Source organism: Pleurodeles waltl, chromosome 10, assembly GCF_031143425.1.
Source record: "Pleurodeles waltl isolate 20211129_DDA chromosome 10, aPleWal1.hap1.20221129, whole genome shotgun sequence".
Taxonomy (NCBI): Eukaryota; Metazoa; Chordata; class Amphibia; order Caudata; family Salamandridae; genus Pleurodeles; species Pleurodeles waltl.
In genome coordinates, this window is record NC_090449.1 from 823,955,426 (window position 1) to 823,977,063 (window position 21,638).

A 21,638-nucleotide genomic window follows, 5' to 3' on the forward strand; every position below is an offset into this window, starting at 1 on the left:
CCCGTTACAGTGGATGGTACTGCTGTGTTCACAGATGTGTGTCCCAACCTATCTTGTGGTCATTCCAATATACCTTAATTTGCAATTGATCCATTCAAAGTGGATACACAGATACGTTTCTCACAGGTTGGTTTCTTTAAATTGTGATGAAGCATGACCCTTTTCTTCCATAAAAGGGGATCCCCCAGCTAACCTAACCAAAACAACCATTTCCGGACTGGGTTACACTTGTAATATACCTGTTCTCCACCCTCTCCCCCCCCAACCTGTTGTGTTTAATAGTCCCTCCAACACAACATGGTCTTCTGTCTCAGGCACTGATGTGCTACTGCTACCCCACATATTGCCTGCAAAACCACCTTTTACCCCATCGGCCCTCCCATCTGGGTGGAGGACTAGCCATCGTACACAAGTCCTCACTGAGCATCACGGTCAACACAGAGGAACACTGCACCACAATGGAACACCTACACTTCCTGATCCATGCCACTCAACTCCTTCCTCCACGGCACCCTGGTCTACAGACCGGCCGGGCCTGCCCAGCCTTCATCGATGCCATTGTAGACATCGCTCCCCCCCACACCCTGGCGTCCACCGACTACCTCCTCCTGGTTGACTTGAATTTCCACCTCGAGGACCGCAACGACCGAAACACCACTTCCCTACTTGACAGTCTCACCACCCTTGGTGTCGGACAACTTACTAGACCCCATTTTTACCTCAGCCAACCAGATTACATCAAGGATATTTCACACCAGACCGGACTGAGCATCACTGCCTACACTTAGCATCACTGCACCAACAACAGCCACCTCCGCGTCCACAGGGTCCCCCACATGAAATGGAATGAAATCACCAACAAGCAACTCACCACGACCCTTGCCAAATCACCCACACTGCCACGATGCCGCCAACGCTACAGTTTGCAACCTCAACTGCTGGATCACTGAATGCACCAACTCCTTAGCCCCCCTCGGATCAACTTCAGTCAAGCGCATCTAAAAAAGCCAGCTGGTTCACCACCGAACTCCAGGAATCCAAATGCACCTGCAGGTGCCTAGAGAAGAAATGGAGAAACAACAAAATCAGTGAAGACCTCGCCTCATTCAGAGTCACCACTGCCACCCATCACCAACGCATCAAGAACACAAAAAAAGTCGCACTCAGTAAACGCATCAGCACCTCTCTGCACAACACAAGAGAACTCTTAACGGAAATCAACAAATTCACCAATCCCCCTCCGAAGCCACCAACCTCCCCCCGTCGCAAGTCCTCTGCCACAAACTGCCCACTTTCTTCCCCCGCAAGATTAAGGACATCTCTGACAGCTTTCTCCCGCAGAACCCGCTCAACATCAAAACCTACAACCGACCCAGCCCACCCAAACCGTCCCTAGCAGGTCCACTCTCACCACAGAAGAGACTGAAATCATCATGAACAGCATTCACTCTGAAGGTCCCACAAACCCCTGTCCTTGCCACATCTACATTCGGCTGTGAACTCTGCAAGACGCTGAATTGCTCTATCAAAACAGCCACCTTCCCCGAAGATTGGAAACACGCCGAAGTCTGCCCCCTCCTGAAGAAACCCACAGTCGACCCATCAGAGCTCAAGAATTTCTGGCCCATCTTGCTGCTACCGAACCCAGCCAAGGTCCTGGAAAGAGCCATAAACCCACAGCTGCGACAGTTCCTCGAGGACAACTCCTCTCTGGATACCTCTCGGTCTAGCTTCCGCAGCAACCACAGCACGGAGGCAGCTCTTCTTGCAGCCACCGATGACATCCGCACACTCCTCGACCGTGGCCACAGTGCAGCACTCATACTCCTCGACCTCTCAACAGCCTTTGACACGGTCTCCCACAGCACCTTATGCACCAGACTCCATGACGCAGGATTCTACGGATAAGCCTTGCAATGGATTCACTCCTTCTTCACCTAACGAACACAGAGTCAGGCTCCCACCCTTCATATCCAAACAGAAGTCAGCTGCGGAGTCCTTCAGGGATCCTCCCTGAGTCCAATGCTCTTCAACATCTACATGGCCCCCCTTCCAGCTGTTGTCAGAGACCACGGAATGAACATTGTGCCATACGCTGATTACACACAACTCTTCATATTCCTCACTGAAGACCCGGACAAAGCTAAGAGGAACTTTCACACCGGAAAGAAAGCCATCGCCGCCTGGGTAAGGGAGAGCTGCCTCAAGCTCAACTTAGACAAGACCGAGCTCATCATCTTCGGAAGATCCACTTCAGCCTGGGACGACTCCTGGTGGCTCACATCACTCAGCGCACCGCCTACTCCGACTGACAATGCCCACAACCTAGGAATCGTCCTCAGCTCTTCCCTATCTATGACCTGTCAGGTAAACACAGTCACCTCTTCCTGGTGGCCACTTTCCGCCAACTCTGCAAAATCAATCTTCAAATGGATCCTGGTCGACTGCTGCAAGATAATCACCCACGCCCTAGTCACAAGCAAGCTTGACTGCAGCAACGGACTCTACGCTGGCACCACAACAAAGAACATCAGGAAATTACAACTCGTCCAAAAGTCCGCCGCCAGGAACACATCTCACAAAACCTGAGGATCCTCCATTGACTCCGAGTGGAGAAGCAAATCGACTTCAGACTACTCACCCACACCTACAAGGCCCTTCACAACATCTGACCAGCCTACCTGAACCAATGCATCTCATTTCATAACCCCACCAGACCCCTTGCTTCACCCAGCAGGCGCTAGCCACCATCCCACGCATCCAGAAAACCACTGCCGTAGGAAGATCTTTCTTCTCCCTTGCACCTAAGAGCTGGAACAACCGGCCCACGCATCTCAGACAAAGCCCATCACTCACCATCTTCAGGAAGAACCTCAGGAAATGGCTCGTCGAATGAGGCTCAGACCCACCACCAGCGCCTTGAGACCCTCATGGGTGAATAGTTGCGCTTTATAAAAACTGATTGATTGATTGTTTGGCCTTATCTTCTAGGCTAATAAATCTTCACATGCTCAATAAAATTACACTTCGGCAGCCATTCTGTACTCATATTGAGAAGAACAGTGCATACGCTTCAGCTTTACAGTTATCCCACTACTCCTTCTTCAATTCATCACCATTATTAGGACTCCTTGTTTAAAAAAAAAAAATCTGAAGTAACATTTGTTGCTCAAGGTAATTGTACAGTTTATAACTGTACTTCTCCAAATGCATTTACTTTCTAGTCGCCCTCTGAAAGGCTTTCACCAGTCCTTGAGTCTTTAACAACTTAAGTAATGACCCCTGGCAATAGATTCCAGCTGTGATGCAAACTGGTGAAAATAATTAATAATTATTATCTCAAACACAAGCTAATCTTTCCTTTTCCATAAATGAGCATTTTTCCTTAGTACTGTATAAAGCAGTTGAAGCTAGAGGTGCGTTTCACATTTTTAAGGTTGCAGAACCCTTGTTATTTGCATTTGTTGTAATTACACACTTTAATTGGGACCATATCCCTTAAGAGGTATAGTTGACTGAAGGAATGTACTCTTAATCTCCTCAAATGCTAACACTCAGAATTCCAATGAAAGCTTAGTTTTCTTTATCACTTTCCCTAAAGCATGTATTAGAACAGAAAGTTCTTTAATACATTTGAGGTTGAAGTCTACCATTTGAAAACACCACCTTAATCCAGCCATAGACGCTGGAAAAGGCACACCCTGCAATACCTTCACTAATGTAGCTTTTGGTCTAACACTTCAACTTCCAGTTTTATGGCCCAAGCATGCTACTCTCGAAATGACAATCTACGTCTGCTTTAATCTACACTTAGACCATCCTCTTGTAGTCTACCAAAGTTTTCCTCAGTCTTTTATTAGAATCATTTTTATTTGCTGCAGTCCAGTCTCGTTTCAAACACCTCACTCTGGACAAGATGTAAAGCTGATGCTAACTCTTTCCTTGAAATGAACTTAATCTTATATGCTTCATGTGCTTTCAGTTTGTCCCTCCACAGTAGAAACCAAATAAATATTTTATCATTATATCGCAAATCATATTAAAAGACATTCCAGCTGTCAATCAAAATTTTCTCTACTTGATCTTTTGTCTTTCTGATTCATCACATATTGGATTCATCACTAGGCAAGTTCAACAGAGGCTCAGTGAACCGAGATCACTGATCAAAAGAAATAGGGAAAAAGCTCCTTTTGTTAAAAAAAATAGTAATAATTATAAAGACTTCAAAACATGGTGTGGATGAATTCTTTTAGGTCGTGATTGACACGATTTTTTAAAATAGACTGTGGTACATATACAGATCTGGTTACTGTTATAGGCACTTAGACAAATATTTATCTTTCAGGCACATACAAGAGGATTAAATGATAAATAAAAGTGGGTGTCTTTGGACAGACTTTAACATACCAATTGTGACGTGGAGATATTCTCTAAATTAAGTGGATTGTGCTTGAAAGACAAGGAAAGACAATCTACTCCCTCCCCTAGAAACTCAGTTAGTTAAGCAGACGTCTCTGTGGTGTTGTGTTAAATTGATTCTGAAATATAGGAAATTGTATGGGTCTCAGAACCTCAGCGTCTTGATTGATATCCTCTTCTTCGTTTAACACACTTTCAGTAAATTAGTCACAGAGTCTGGGCTCACACAAAATCTCCACTCGTTCAGCAGTCCCAACACGTCTAAGCCTAATTTTAGTACTTCTGAATATGAAGTCTTTGTTGAAGTAATCTTGTACTGCATGTCTTTTGATTGACTGATCCATAGACTTTGTAATCACCATATCCTTGCATTTCAGAGGCATATTTTTATCATGTACCATTGACAGAGAAGCCACTAACTTCGTGAACAAACTATGCACATTCTGGAAACAGGACTTTTTTGCTCAGTTATGAAATTATGCAGTAGATTCTGTGATCAAATTTAATAAACCGGAGGGTGCAGTCTATATTTGTCAAAATCTTTTCTTGACAACATCACCCATCAGAGACACAAGTGGTGCACGGACTAGTTGGCAATTTCAAAGATCCACTCAGCCTGAACTTCTGGGAAAATGTGTCTGCTTGACACAGGTGTTCAGTACAAACTTTACTGGCATCTCCCAGCGCTCTCTATTCTGCATTGTAGCACCAATATGAACAGTGCACATCTATGAAAACATGGCATAGAGAAGTGTCATTCTACATCCAGGTAAAATTCTGCAGCTGACAAGACTGGAGGGGCTAAAGATGTTCAATTCACAGCGATCATCCGTTTTCTGTGTAGTGTATTTCATTTAAATGTATTGAAGCATTTTTATAACACTTCCATACCATTTAATTGGAACTCAAAGTGCTTTTTGGCTGATTGAATCAGTAGCTACTTCGTCTCTTTTTCTTGGTCAGAATGATGTTGGTGAAGGTGAGACCTAGAACTCGTATTTTATGTATTATGTGTAATGCTGAAACATGTGCTATTGAGGTGTCACGCTTCAATTTATATTGTGCGTAAGGCTAAAAAGTGTACTATTGACCTGTCGAGCATTAACTTGTCATGTACCTCTGACAACCCTCTAACTTTTAAAGATTTATGCACATCCTGGAAACGTGACTTTTTCTCATTCTTTTAATTCATGTCCGAACTCATCAGATCTTTTATAGAAGAATATGTGCTCTGAAAAAATATGGAAATGTAATAGATTTGAGCATAAAATCTATATGGGCCAAAATATTCTCTTGACACTATAAACCATCAGAGACATAGAGACAGTTGTGCAAGACTTGTTGGCAATTTTGAAGATCCATTTCAAAGACCAGGCGCGCACAGCCATAACTTCTGGTCAACGATGGGTTTGGTTGACATCTGCTCCTTGCCTGCAATGCCTAGCCAAACAGCAAACGAAATTCTATTGTGTTTGAAGGATACTCTATACCGTGTGCCCTTGGGGGGTGACCTTTCCGATGCCATGTCAGCTTCTGGATACCCCTTCCTTAGGGTTTTGATTGGGGATCCCATGCTTAGGTAACTGGCACCCCACACCACCAAACGTATTTTGCCCCAGTGCCCCAGTATCGCACAGGGTCTTTTGTGTGCCTGCGCCTCAGATGTCATAGCCAGCAAATTCTCAAAGCCCTTAGAACCTGCCTAGAGTTCCCTCTATCAAGAACTGGAAATGTACGTTTGCAGTGGATTTTAAGTTACCCGTTGGCTAGGAGCAGAGCTGTGTACAGTGCCCGTATATGTGTCACAGCAGGTAAACAGCGAGGCCTTCTTTCCCATTTCACAAGTCGATGAACTAACTATTCATAGGCCCTTTTAAAATCGCTGCCAGGAGTTGCAGTGCTCCAGTAAGCTCGCTGCCAGCACAGAAATACACGCACATGACTACGAAGGTCACATGGAAAGCTGGTCCCTCGGCATGATTTCATTGTCCCAGCCCGGGTTGGACCTCCTTGGAAACCGGAGATACATCCACGCCACACCACACCGTGTCACCGGTGAGGAATACATTTAAAAGACATAGCGCTTCTCTGCAGGCTTTTTTATTCTTGCATGCTCTTCCAACTGCGTTGATATGGTTAAACAAATGGGGCAAGGTCATGGCGCCGCCTTTTCTTTCTTTCTTTCTTACGTCCCGCAGGTCCAGCCACGCCACCCGGTCACTGCGATGGCCTCAGAGGCTTGCATTTGTAAACTGGGAATAAGGGTTAGGAAACGCAACGCCATTTCGTTAGGACCGTTGTCATTTGCTGTTTTCTGCGCAAGGTTGCATCTCCTGTCGCGCTCAGAGCCCTCTATCCTTGTTGCAGTTTAAATCACGTATCCCCCATTTGTGTGCCGCGTTTCCGTGCCTCGGGCTGGGCGCAGAATTACGCTGCCAGCTGATATCTACCAGGCAGCGGAAAGGAAAGTGCGAAGCATCGCTGCTCTTCGACGTATATTTTATTGAAGCACAACATTTCCTATTTCTCTTAGTTCGTTCATGCTCTTTCTTATGTTAAAGTTGAAATCTGTCCACTGCACTGAAGGTCATAAAGAGATTCCGGACCAAGACTACATTGTCAAGGTCACACTCTGTACAGTAAGAATGCCTCCATTGTCTTACTGCGACGTATGAAGCTGCCAAACTACTTCTTTCATCGGTTCTGGTTATGCGGTGGTGAGTTGGCGTACTGTACTTTTGAAATCACAACTGCACACTTATTTTTATGATCCACGTTAAAAAAGCATCGTTCTTCAGGTGTGCCCAGGAACTATGTGCTGTGTATTCATTGTATTATTTAGTTGCATGGATGTGTGCATATTATATTTCAAAAGCCAAATGGGTATAGAAATATGGTTCAGAAAGGGTCAATCTTGGTCTGGCCCACTCAGGGGCGCAGCTTTGGGGGCTCTTGAGGTGTTACAACCCCCCAATAAAAGTTTTTTTCTGGAAAATATTTGGCTACCGGTGCTGTCAGTCGGGTATGGGAGGTGTCTGTCGGATTTGTCAAGGACATTTTACATGAACCCAGACAAAAACGTGCACACACACTCTTCTCTGCTTTGAAAGTCATCAAAAATGTTGGTTATTTTTACAAAACATTGTGTTTTCTCTTACTTAGTACCCCTACTAGTTCACATTTGTCTCCCTTTCCACTGCCCCCTTATTCCCTCTCATGTGCCCTGCTTGTTGTATAATGCATTTTGACATTATGTGCCAGCATGATTGTTGGAAAATCTGAAAAGCACAGCCCCCAATATTACTGACCAAGCTACACCCCTTAGCCTGCTCAGACACTTTTGAGGGTAGATGGCCAGAGTTCTGCATCCATCAGAACCATGTCATGAGTGCAATGACCATCAGTTCCTAAGGTGCATGGCTGCGACTCTGCTCCTGTCATTGTGGACACCCAATGTCAAGCACCAGGGGCAAACTCACTAATACCTTCACTGTTTCTCTTTTATATGAAACATTAGCCTGTGTTGTAATATCTGTGGAACAATAAAGGTTATAGCCTATCCTCAAACTTCCGTTTCAAAATGTATTGGTTTTAGTAGAAAACATGATAACTAATATCTAATGACCTTTAAAAAGCAATACATTAATTTACAAAAGTAGGATAAACCATAGCAGACCAAATTAGAAAGTTGAAAAGAAGAGCTCAATACATGCTTTAAGCATTTAGGTAAGCGCAGCCCGCCAAAGGATCGTGCTGTGTACCTAATCTTACTGAAGCTAAAATTAGTCTTAATTACTGTTATTACCTCTTGAGAGACTTCCTTAATTTAAAAAAGAAACAAACATAGAATACTAACACGTGGTCCACAAAAAACGAATTTGTTGTCGTTCTTGCCACTGATATAGTCTTGATTACTGTCAGAAAGGGGTCTTTGGTTGGCAGTCAGGTTACCCCCTGTCCAAGGAAGGACCCTCACTCTAGTCAGGGTGAAAGAGAATCACCCTCAGCTAACCCCCACTCACCCCTTTGGTAGCTTGGCACGAGCAGGCAGGCTTAACTTCAGAGTGCTAGGTGTAAAGTATTTGTACCAACACACACAGTAACTTAATGTAAACACTAAAAAATGACACAACACAGGTTTAGAAAAATAGAGAATATTTATCTAAACAAAACAAGATCAAAACATCAAAAATCCAACATACACAAGTCAAGTTATTAATTAAAAAGCAAAAAGAGTCTTCTTGTTCTTTTAAACACAACGCTAACGCTGTTAAGGCCAATTTCCAGTAATTACAATGGCATAAGCCTTGAGGAGGTTGTAGTAATATAAGGGGTAGTAGTACGCAATCCATGTATTTCGCAAAATAAGTGAGTAGATGTGGAACATTGTTCCTTAACAAGTGTGAGAATTATTAGGATAAGGAAACCTCACCCACTCTCTTCACATGCTTCATCATCGGTAACCTTAGAACGTCCTGATAAGATAGAGTTACTAGAACTGAATCAACTTCTTTTGGAGAGAATTCATTATAAGAGGCTACTGGATATGCCTCTGACTTCAATCAAGGTAAACCCAAGACATTTATTTTTATTAAGGGGACCATGGGTAAGGTTAAAAAACATGGAAGGGATGTGTAACGAGTGCTTATGGCTCATACAAGGTGGCAACATGTTTCAGCCTGTTTTAATACCCCGACTATTCAAAGGCTTTAATCAGGACTCAAAAAGATCCCTGTTAAAATGCTACATCTACTTATTCTTAGATATCAGTTCTTAGGAAAAGATGGTTTCATACCTTTTTATGTTAAATCCAAAAACCGGAGTGCACACATAAATTGTGTTTGGATTAGGAAATCTTGCTTACATATCCACCACTTGTGAAATGGTAAAAACATTGAAATTAAGTTTCCTAAGTGAAAGAAGTGTGAACACTGCAAATCAAGAGTTGAGGATTGTTACCAGTAAGGCAAGCTAGCCATGTATTAATGTGCGTTCTAAAGCCAGTCCTAGTGCGATTCAGAAGCCTTTTCCCCTCCCTTGAGAAGGAAGGGTACAGTCAATTTTTTTTTCAAAAGACTCACATTTGTTTAAATTCAACTTCAAAGTCTTAGCTATTTTTCCACATACAGCAGAATTCCAATAGTATCTTCCAGTGATGGTATGACTGGTAAATGTATGTTTTGTGACCAAATATTCATGTTTCTTATCCCATGCATCTCATCTTCTTATCTCAAACCTTTGGTATCCATTTTAGGCACCCAAAGGGTGTATCCTTGTAAGCTTTACACTCCCCTTTATTTCATTTACTTACCATTGTTTTCCTTTTCCTCCAGTTGGTGCACATACTTGGGTTTATACATTTCCAGCCATTAGTTGAACATAAATCGCAACTGAGCTCATCTGCAAAGGAGGGCACTATAATTGACCTGGCTCCAATTCCTATTATTAAAACTGGAACTGAATCAACCACTTTGTGACCCTTCATGCTCTTTGTAGTATAAATGTATAATCGTGTTTTAGTTTCTCTTCTCAGTGCTCCCTTATACCATATAAACACATAGCAGGGTTGTTGCATGTAATAATGTGCATTATGTGTTGTCATCCTTCCAGGATGATGGCTTTGGGTGGAGCCTAAACTCAGGTCCTCAGAGTACTATTGTAATGATCCTTTCTGGTAGGGGAGAAATCTGCCACGAAGCTGTACTATCAGAAGGGGTACAAACATTGTATTGTATTACCTCTTGTTGGAAAATGCCTCTTTTTGCATGGGCATCCACTTTTTGGTAGCTGGTATTGCTGTTTTTTCACTCTGCACACTGGAGCACTGCTGACCAGTGCCTAGTGTATGTGATGTGACCCCTACAACATGGTAAGGTTGGCTAATCCCCAGCAGGCATTTTTAACTTGCCAGTAATGCCCCAGCATGTGGTGCAGAAAATATATCAGCAGCATGGAAAGTTAAATGCCACCTTTTGGACTGAAGCACATATCATACCATTCACTAGACTGACACAGAAAACATGGCTTCAGGGCCTACATGTGTAGCCCTGCTTCTGCAACTTATAAAACAATGAAAAGCAAGGCAGTAGTGGTAATTTTTATCCACACTGGTCCGAAATTCCATAAAAGTTTTGCTCTGGTGCTCACTCCCTGAGGCCTACTACCCATCAACCTCAAAGTTACTCAAACATTATACAAAGATTGGAGAGCAGCCCTGGAAAGGCTTTGTCTAAGGTAAACCAAAATATCTGTTATATTCACCCAACAGGGCATACCGTAACTTATTATACAATATGCAGACGAATGAAGAATAAACGAAATATAGAACAAATTGATCTCCTTGAACACATTAAGGGACTGAATGTATAATAAATAAGTTGTGATTATTACAGATATTGTTTGTGAAATTGAAGACATACTGATTGGTAAACAGCAATACACGTTAGACAAAGATGCTTGATTGGTGCACTCCTATCTGAGTATAAATGCTGCAACTTTTAAACCCTCAGGTGAACCTGTCTTGGCAGGAAGAAACCATACTTTTAAATACTAAGTAAGTCATCCATGAGTAGGCCAGGCAGCCCACTAGGTAGGGTGTCTAGTGATTAAAAACAGAAGGCGTAAGAATTTAAGGTTGTCGTGTTCCTACTCTGACTGGCCCTTGAAAGCTATTTTCACTGTATAGAACTTTAGCTGTTTCTATGAGAAAAATTAAAGTACAATTAAAATATATTTTTAACTTCGGTTTGGAATAAGTTGCAAAGACCGTTTAACCACTGTTTATTTTAACAAGTTTGTTGGATTTTTGGTAAATATAGAGGTAAACTTATATTTAAAGAGTTACACTTTGGCTTCTTGAAGCTCCAGGAGGCTAATTAGCATTATCTGTGAGTGTGTTTCCCTTGATGTGGTTTGAAAACTCTGGAGCTGAAACAATGGGGTGGGCCTTATGGCGAAGTCCTTGGTATGAAGTAAGTGACTCATATTTTCTCAGGAAAGGTGGTTAGTCTGGATACAGGGATTTCATTAGCTTGAAAGCAATTAGGGTTAACCTTGGCCAGTCATAGTTAAGCGTAAAGTGCAACCTGGAGAAGAGGGTCCTTATCTTCCCAGTGCACAGCATAGCCATCCGGGTTCCATTCCCATGGGCAGGAGAGAGAGAGAGAGAGAGAGAGCTTCCTACAGCACCCGGACATTCAGTCAAAATACTAAGGACAATGGGCATTTGATTCGGACACCTTCCACACACAGCAACACCTACTCAACCCTTTTTCATGCAATTCAAGGTACCATTATCCTAGGCAACTACAATTTTACTATTATAAGATTTTATGAATGTTTACAATCTACGCAAGTGGGTTTTTCTGTGTCAGGAACAATACAGTGAGCAGAATGTTTTGTTAAGGAAACTGACTCATTTGCAGCATTGTCCAAAAACCTGAACTGACTCTATTTTTATATCCAAAATTGAGCTTCAAATCATGGCAAAACGAGTCTCGGTACAGGTCAAATAGCGTCAAGGATCCCAAAATCCAGCTCCTTAGTTTACCACTTTCTTCCTCCGATGCTTCTCATAGTCTGTGCTTTTCCTGTCAGGTACACCTTTTAGACCTTTCCTTTGTCATGTTTTCTAAACTTCAAATGTTGCTTTCTGATAATCAATCTCTGTTTTTCACAAACTGGCTGTGGAAGCAACAAAAAAGAGCATTTCAGTTGCATTGGGTGTATTCAGTTCAGTGGCATCCTGCATGGTATACACTTATCAGCCTTTCTCTATTTAAGCTCACAACCCGCAATCTTGATGCAGTTTTTAACTTATTTTGGTTTTTCATATTCCCAGTGGTGATAAAACACTAATTGAGAGGGGAAGAAAACCTTTAATACATTTCATAGTGACATAAACAAAGCAACTGAAATACTTAAAAGTTAATAAAACATTACTTCCCAACAAATTGATAGAAATATGGAAGGGCTGAGAGGGAAGATGTAAAAGGAAAATTAGAGAAATATATTAACATAGTGGGGTTGAAATATAGCCTCATATAGATTTGTGGTATTGTAGTTTACAAATGTGGAGCAGATAGCTTCAAACTTCTCAAAAGCTGAGAATTTAAACAGCGGCCATTGTTATGCTTTGTCTTACTACAACTTTCCCATCATTCCACACTCCCACAGATCTCATACGCCTAACTTGATCCTAACCAAACACAGTACATTCACAACCCACACCTAACGCTTAACACATTTCTCATACTTTGACTTCCCACATTCACCAGACTGTGCTTTGCACAAAAAACATTATCTCACACTTAATCTACGCTTGGCACTTAGCAGGCCCAGAGTGCTCGAATCACAGCTGTCCACGACTGCCCCTTCAGACACAGTGCAAAAAACTGGAGAGTTCTTTCTATGGGTCCTTTAAGATTTGCTATCTAGAGACTACAGGGTCACAGCCCACATTTTTGTCTTCTTTCATCTCAGGTGAAACATTAAATTGTCCATTTGCTAATGGTGCATTTAAGACATCCCCCAACAAGGATTACATATGTTCAATGCGTTTTGTCATTGGTTTTCGTCTACTCGCCCTCTCAGAAGAGGCTACGCAACATAAAGATACATTTTAAAGCTGACCAAGAGATGTCTAATTAAAACCAATCATATCCCTTGATTGTTAGAGTGGCACTATGTCATTTTAACTAGTCATCTTTAATTTTTTTGCTTTTGAGTTTTGTTAATTTCACTTCCGCATATCTACATAATGCTGTTATAAACGCATGTGATATACTCATTAAAGACAAGGGTGAAAAGTTAGTGCTGTTTCAACTTATTAATGTCTCTACCAGGGGTTTTAAGCTTCTCATTTTGTAATTAGTCATGTGAGTATCTCGTATGTCTTCATGTAAACCTCTTGTGCCAGTCAATTGAAGGAGTCTGCTATTTCAACCCATTCATGTATTCCACCACAATTATGATGTTTAGGTAGATGTCAAGATTATTAACATGGCCGCCATTAGATGCCAATGCGGTCTGGGAGTCTTTGTCGGGATACAGAGAAAGATCTTCCTCCATGCGAGCAGGTACCTTCTGAAGCATGTGAAATTGAACCATTAGCTTTTTAGAAGCATTTTACAGGTTGGTTATGAAAACAGTCAGCCGTCAAACCTAAGCTGAGCTGATATTGCTATTTTATCTCACTTTTAGGACGCAACGTTGGACACCCAGGCCAAGTTTAATGCAGTTATTTTTTATAATGTTTTGATGGCTGAATAGAGGAATCGTGAATGAAGAATTGTAAACCTTAATCTTCCAACAATCTTCACCTGTGTGTGTTTGCATTACCTTGATGAAGACAAAATGGAGCATATTCAGCGATGTGAAACCCGATCGCAGGAGGTGCAGAAGCTAATATGTTCCTCTTCTTTTGTTTTCCAGGTACATTTGGTAGCGAAACTCAGATGCTCAGAAAGAACTGTATTTCAGTGTGCCAGGGACTAAGCCGCCAGCACTGCTCCCCCTAATGGCAGTTTGCCCGTTCTGGTGAAACCTGTCAAGCTGGACGCCACAGCTTTGTTCGAAGACACTTTGGCCGCCACTGTGCCCCCTTCAGAGCTTCATGATCATGCAGTCTTAGCCTGTGACACGGGCCTTTGTGAAGAGCACTATGTAAGTGAAGCAATCGAAGCAGGAGATGATCCAGATCCCAGGGAGTACCGGGATGCCGGCACCATTACCGGTATGTGTTATTTATATATTAGAGCCTGCTTCCAAAGGATATGTCAAGCACATATTAGTGTTGAATATAGCCTTTTTATTCAATTCAAATATCGCAGTACGCATTATGAATTAAAGTAAATTACATGGTACTATCTCCTCTTGTTTTAAAAATCTCTACTGGAAAGGCATTTGAATTTGGTAGTTTTCCATTTCCAGTGGATTTATAGCGTTTTTGATGTTTTTACCTTAACATCCACCTTAAGCAATTTTTGTCCTCCTATAAGTCTTATCCATTTAATACCTGGTTAGAGCCTGAATCCCCTTCATTTAACTATGACATCAGTGAATCTATCAATTTCCACCTTTTATTTGCTATGGACGGTAAATATTTGCTCCTAAATCAGTATTTAAGTTGTCCTACTTATTTATAAATTTCCCAGCTTGACACCTTTGTGAATTTATAACCTCACCCATTAAACATACCAAAATCCCATTTCTTTAAGGAGCACTTAGTGTCCCTTATCTAAATATTCTTTATCTCCATCATTCAAACTTGGTCCACTTGTATCTTCACCTTTTCCTCACATTATTTCCTTGTTGGTTTAAAAACAATCTTCCACATCATCATCCTTGTGTATGGCTGTAGCAGTGTGAAATAGCAAGGCACTTGTTTCTTATTCGAATTAAGATACCCCTCCATTGTCATCGAAGCTAGATAATTGAACACAGCGCTGATCCTGCAGATAGGCTGTGTTCATCCTTCATATGCCTTGTGTTATTCCACTTCCCCTTCCTCCATAGTAGCAAAGAAGATTGGTTAATTATGCTCCTCCCAGCTAAAGATTATATGAAAAGCAGTGTGTAGAATAGAGGCGAATGGAAAATCCTCTTGCATAAATATTTATTGGCCACTGCTCACACGTCTTAGTCACTGACTCCTTAAACGGACTGGTCACATTGACCTGCCTCTCTCATCCCGCTTTCTAATTAATACACCTGCTAATTCCTTCTTGCCTTATAATTTCTTCCCAAGATCAGCACATATGGTTGGGGAGTGTACCTAGGGCAAAAAAAATTCTGTCCTCTGTACGGTATAGCAAAGGCAAAGCACTAATAACATTATTGTTAGATTTTCAGCGCAATAAACCCTCAGGGATTCAATTCTCTGGACTATACATTTCTCCCCTTTGTCTCTCTAGTAAACGTTTTATGAGACATAACACCAAACTAGGCTCTTGTTAGAAATTCAGTGCACTTTCCAAGTGATGAGGGTACTTTTGCAGGAGAAACATAATTGTTTCTTAGTATAATTGAATGTCAAACCTTTCTTTATTTCTTTCCTGATAGGACCTCTCCAACTTGCTCAGCTGGTGATTTATATCCTTTGTTTAATGTTTAGTTTAGAATGTTCAATCTTTTATAAATGAAGCTCCTAGACTGTAATGTATTGAATTTGTGGACTATCTTTTCCTGGAACTTTAGCCTATCCTCAATCGGCACACTGGTTTTGACAAGCAAGCCGGCACTGGTGCTCCAGTTGCGGGTGGTCTTCGATGTCCCTGGGTGTCGCAGGCCTTAGATTCCAGCCCTGGTCACAGGCAGAAGTCTTGTAAAGCTTCTTCTCCTCCTCTCACAGCCCGAAAGGTTGCTTGACAATTTTGGGAAGCTTCAGCTCCCTTTCTTATAGTACATTTCCAGACACCAAATATGATTTAGAGTCAGACTCTTTGAAGTTTGTGTTCGGGGACTGGTTCCTATAGAAGTGCTGTCTCCTTTGCCCTGTCCTTCCTCCAGAACGCAGTCTGTCAAGAGCAACTCCAAATCCGATAGCCTCACAACATATGCCATAGGAATGACTAGAGGGTCACACCTGGATGTCGGCCACAGTGATACATACGTCAAAATACTGACCCAGGGCCCCTGGCCCTAGTCTTTATGATTCTCTTATCAACCCCATCTCCTTCCTAAGATGTACTCAGGCCCCTGTCCATTGACCTTTTTCTGGATCATAGAGCACCCTTTGAAGTGTACTGAAAAGCCTAGTTCTTCTTTCACGTGTGTGCATCCACCCAGCTCACAGGATTGTCGCAATCCACAAATCTGTCTGGGAGAATTCCTCTACCTCTTCATGCTCCTCCAGTCAGCCCTGGGTCCCCCAATTTGGCACTCAGAATCTTCCATGTATGCTACCTTTCACAGGCATTCATACACCTAGCACATGCACACAACACACAGTTGCTGCACAGTGCTACGTACTAACCTGATGTAGACCAAGGGTGAGTTGGGCACACAGCAGTGGGGCTTTACATGAGTGACCCTGTTAGCATGACTCCAGAGACACTACCGCACTTGCGCTACTTATCTCTTGGCAAAGGCAGTAACATTTTACCTGTAGGATGGTAGCGATTTTGGGCACCCCTCTCAGTCCAACAGTACTGCAGTCAGTAAGACAGGCCTATGTTATGGCGCACAGTCATGATCCATGTTAGCCCATAACAACAAAAATTAACACCAGCGATTCAGACACTGTTGCAGCTGGGGCATTCAGGACAGGAGTAAACCATAAGTCACTATGCGAGGGAGGTTTCCATCCTAACACTGGCTATCCCCTGTTTAGGAAAGCCTTTATTTTTCCCCAGCATACATCTCAAAAGGAAGCAGTATCACCATCTCCCAACGTCCAGCTGTACAGAAAATTACATCACGGGCTTGAATTTAAACCATTTTTAAAAGAAGCAAGCCTAATTTCCTAGCTTTCATGTCAACAACACAGCATATCTGGATTTGCCAGCATACATCTTAAGAGGAAGTGACTTCACTGCATTTCACAGCATCGATTTGTTTGAAAGTGAAATCACTGCATTTCCCACCTTCCCATCTTTAAAGAGGCCTGCAGTCCATGGTGTTCCCTACCTGGGCCTTCTAAGCAAAGGGCAGCCACGACCACGGAATCCCCAGTTACACCTGAAGTACCTGGGGTCAGAAACCCTGCTGATAAGGTAAGCTGCCAATTATCGTGTGTCTCTGACGCGCCACTACACACACCACCAAGACCTCATAGAAATATTCATGATGCTTGCACATCTAACAACAAAACCTCATCAAACATAGTAACTAGAATTTTATATACCCCCACATCACACTGTGTTGAACTCATGCTCATCAGCACAAACTCAGCAACACTGCCCCAATACCACCAACATCATTACACACCACAACTTAGATGCTCTTTTCATCAAAGTTCATGCCCTCCTACGCACACATTCTTGATGTCCTTCTCCATTCTGGATACAGCATCCAACACACAGATCACAAATGCAGATCTGAAGGGAGGCTCACAGTTATACACAAGTCAATGTGGCCTTGCATAGTCACCATGTTCACACCAAAGTCTGGGTATTGGTGATGGTGAGGGTAACGATGAATTGATGTTAGATCTGATTTTATTGATTATTTCAATCAGTGGAGAAATGGTTCATAGATTTGCATCTGTTGGCTGGTGGTAGGATAATAGGTTCTGGGGTGAAAATGACTCACTGTTTGATGGCCTTAAATATTACTTTTCTAGGTTGATGGTAATGGTAATCCACTCTGCGCCACTTCACTCAGCACCACTTTGCACCACTACACTCTAGTATATTCCACTCTAGTTTGCACCACTGCATTCTACGACGCTGCATTGCACACCACTGAATTCAGTTCCACTGCACTCTACGCCACTCTGCAACACTCTACATCATTGCACTCTACACCAGTTAACTCTATGCCACTCCAGTGTATGCCACTCTGCGTAACTCTACACTGTGTCACTCCAATACACAACACTTTGTCTCTCCACTCTACAACGCTCTACTCCACTCTTCATCATTCCACTCTACAACACTCCTTGCCACTCTCCTCTATACCACTAACTTTTAGCCATGTTGAACTTCAGCCACGCTGGTGAACAACATGGCTAAAACACATTGGCAAAGCTAATTGCTCTTGCATAGGCATATTGGCCTTTCCAGTGCTTGTCCCAGAAACCACCCTCGCTCCCTTTAAAGGCATCCTTCAGGCAGCAGCACTACTTATCAAGGGGCTGAAGAATTCAGACTACTCACCCACGTTCTAAAGGATTTATTCTAGCCCACGCTGCAATCCCAGATTATTTTAAAGATCAGCTGCATCACGTACAAGGCCTTCTACACCAACACCCTTGTCTATGTTTAACAAATTAACAATATAAAGTCATCACCAGATAAGGAGCTCTGACATTACCTACTGGCTTTGCCACTGATTGTTTCAACTGTAGCAGCTGGGAGTCCATTTGCATGAGCTGAATGAGAGCTGCATCCCTATAGCAGAGAGTGACCAGGAACACAGTAGCCCATATGTTTGTATTTTCTCCAGCCAGGGTTGAAGTCTCTCTACCTGCCTCTTGTGTGTGAGATTAAAAACAGTACAGTTCTGCTGCCTACTCAGACTGGATGCTCATGTCAGAGCCCAACTATAATGTGGAATCCGAAGTCTGCCATCTTTGTGAGGATTTTTCTAGGGTTCTAAATATTTAGTGATCAATATTTAAGTTTCATTCTTTGTTTCCACTAATTTTGAGACCGACTGGAATAGTGGAAGCTGCTGAGATATTGAGTAGTAGATGCGCTGTGTGAGTGTAGAGGTGAATGTGTGCCTGTGATATTACTCTGGTCTGGCACTAGGTAGGATGAGGCAAGTCTGCTACTTAATGTGTTATGCATCAAGTTCAATTCATTGGGCATCGAAAAATGCCTGGTTTTTATGACCATTCCTCTTCACATCACAAAAGAATACCTACTCTCCCGAAAGGATTATGGATGCAGATATGTGGCACCAAATAGTGACTAAGTGAATTTATTTTTTCTTTTGTTTTATGGAATGTGAGTATATCATCGTCCTGAAAAGGGCCTGCAAAAGCTCCAAAACACAGACAACTATTTTTCACAATTAACGTTATTTTACATTACGATTAGATATGGATGCGCCAATATAACTGATAGGGTTTATACAAAAGCAATAAAGGTCATGCAGATAGGTTATTACTCTAACAAAGTAGTTTGGAAGGGATTTTAGTTCATTCAAAACCCTAAAATGTATTAAGGTTTGATCCCTAGATACATTGAAAGTTTTGTACATCATCAGGACACAACTGCTTTATAATGCGTCAAATATCAATTCTGTATCATTTAATCAGAAGCCATCTTGGTCGAGCCATTTTCCAGATGAGCGATATCTTCTTGAACGCCCCAAGTTACTGGTTTAATATGTGCATATTAAAAAGATTGTGTCTAGGTCCAAGTCCTTCACAAAAAGAGCATTACATTTAGATCAGCAGTACCACCAAACCTTAATGTAACTGTGATCAAAGCTGGATCGATTTTGATTTATCTGTAATAAAAATGGTATGCGGTGGTCTAAGTTGCCCATATATGTAAGAGGCCTTTTCAGTCTTTATGCTTTGACAACAGCTATGAAAATAGTTTGCCCATTCCTAGCAATGTAATGAAATCAAGGTGGAGCACACAGTCAATGTAACCATGATCAATGAAAGATCAGGTTTTGTTTTGGTTTTTTCCTGTAATTATGGGAGACCACAGTAACCCAGCAAAGCTAACACATAATAAATAAGAGTGTGATGATTATAAGACTTGTTATAACCAAAAATAGAGTGACAGATTAATGCGTAAGTAGGAAAAATGTTGAGAGTAAAAAAGCCACAGCCAAATTTTCAAACCCATGAAAGAAATGATTGGATAACAATAACAGGAACAGTGGAGAGCGATTCTGTATAGAACAGAGGAAGGGTGGCGAAGGCCAATGTTGGTAGCAAGCTCCTGATGGTGAAAAGGAAAAAGAGGTGAGAATGAAGGAAATTTTTATTGCGAGAAAAGGACGGTAAAGTAAAGCCTACCTTGTGATGAGAATGATAAATCTGAATTGCATAATATCAAATCAATAAGAAGGAACGCGGCTGGAAAATGGGTTAAATGTTAGAAGATCTTGTTAATGAGTATTATTTGGCTTTACACATTATGAATTATCTATAGGTGGTTAAGCGGTTCTGCTGCCTGGCTGGTCAGCACAAGATGGTGGATATTGATGGGGGTGCCTTCCAGGATCATATATTCTTAACAAAGCTTTGCTGCATTACCGGCAGGCTTTAACTAATTACATGTGAGCAAGAACTGTAAGGTTTACCTTTCGGAAGGATTTGGGAACAATGTTTAAGTTTTAATGTTACGAGTGCACTACAAACAAAGTAATTAAGGAATAACTCACACAAGTAAACCTGTTGCGACTTCCTATTTCTATAGTATATCCTGTTGTAACATTTTACAAAATGAAAGGCAAAAGGTGCTGCCTTCATAGGAGCTGCTTCTAGTATCGACCAGAGGTACTGCACCATTTCTGCTCACTTCAGAGGGAGGTCTAGTATCAACCTGTGGTAATGTACGTGTGAGCAGTTGGTGACAGAATGAGGGAGAAAAAATAAATAAAGAAATCACTATTTGGGAACCATGAGAGGACTCTGGTGTCCTGAGCATAAATCCTGCAATTTACATATCAAACTGGCCTATTGTAATATTGTCAAATGTGTTTGTTTTAGTTATGTTTGTAAATGTAATTTGGCAGTATAACAGAGTGGTCTTGCCACAGATTGGAGTGTGATTGTGGAAATCTCAACATGCACTAATGATTAGTGACTGAAAATGCAAAACTCTACATGTGCTAAGATTAATGAATGATGGTGCAAATGTGCACATGCATTCAGTTCTTCTAAGTGATGGTGCCCGATACCCAAATTTTGTGAGTTCAAAAGAAGGGGTTAATTTAAACATGTACTAAGAGACAAATCAGAACAGACATAATCATGGTCATTTTTTAACACTTGTCGAGTGTTTTTGGCATAATGATGAGCATGCCTAATGTTTGTACTGGTGTAATGGTTCTAATTCTTGACATATTTCAAGGACCCTCGAAACAATGATGTCCACTTGTGCTGTAATGCTGGTGTTTTCCTAAATTTATTAATACTTTATAAGGACTGGGGCATTATTGCCACAAGATTGTATACCCTCCGTGAAATGTTTTACCTGGCGTACTATGGTAATTCTTGGGATTTTTTGTAACACTGTAATTATTACTTTCTGTAGCCTTAGTTTGTGAGATTGGGATTGCCTGTCTTTGTCTATCCATGTACTCACTTGCTATTCCTTTCCACTTGCCAATTCATCCTACCATACAAATATTTGACACATGGGTTCTGGAAGCAGGGGTGTGGGGTGCAGCACACCCAAAAATAACTGCCTGAGTTTGGAAGGTGAATGAGCAATAATTATGACTTGCAATCTTGTCTTTTGCTTATTGCATTTGCTGCACGCTCAAAGCCAGAGGTCAAATGTCAGGCCATGGCTTCTGACAAATTGTTGCCTACTAGTTGAACATAGAGATTGGTGTTTACTTATACTTGTCTTATGTGTTAATCT

At 41.8% G+C, this 21,638-nt stretch overlaps 1 protein-coding gene across 1 annotated transcript in view; it reads left to right on the forward strand.

Annotated features, from left to right (window-relative positions):
- Positions 1-13,925: 13,925 nt before the first annotated feature.
- Positions 13,926-21,638, forward strand: part of TRAK1 (trafficking kinesin protein 1) — a 269,898-nt gene continuing 262,185 nt past the window's right edge. The window contains exon 1 of the mRNA XM_069211499.1: positions 13,926-14,152. The gene's annotated coding sequence lies outside the window, so the exon portion shown is untranslated. The remainder of the gene's footprint in view (positions 14,153-21,638) is intronic.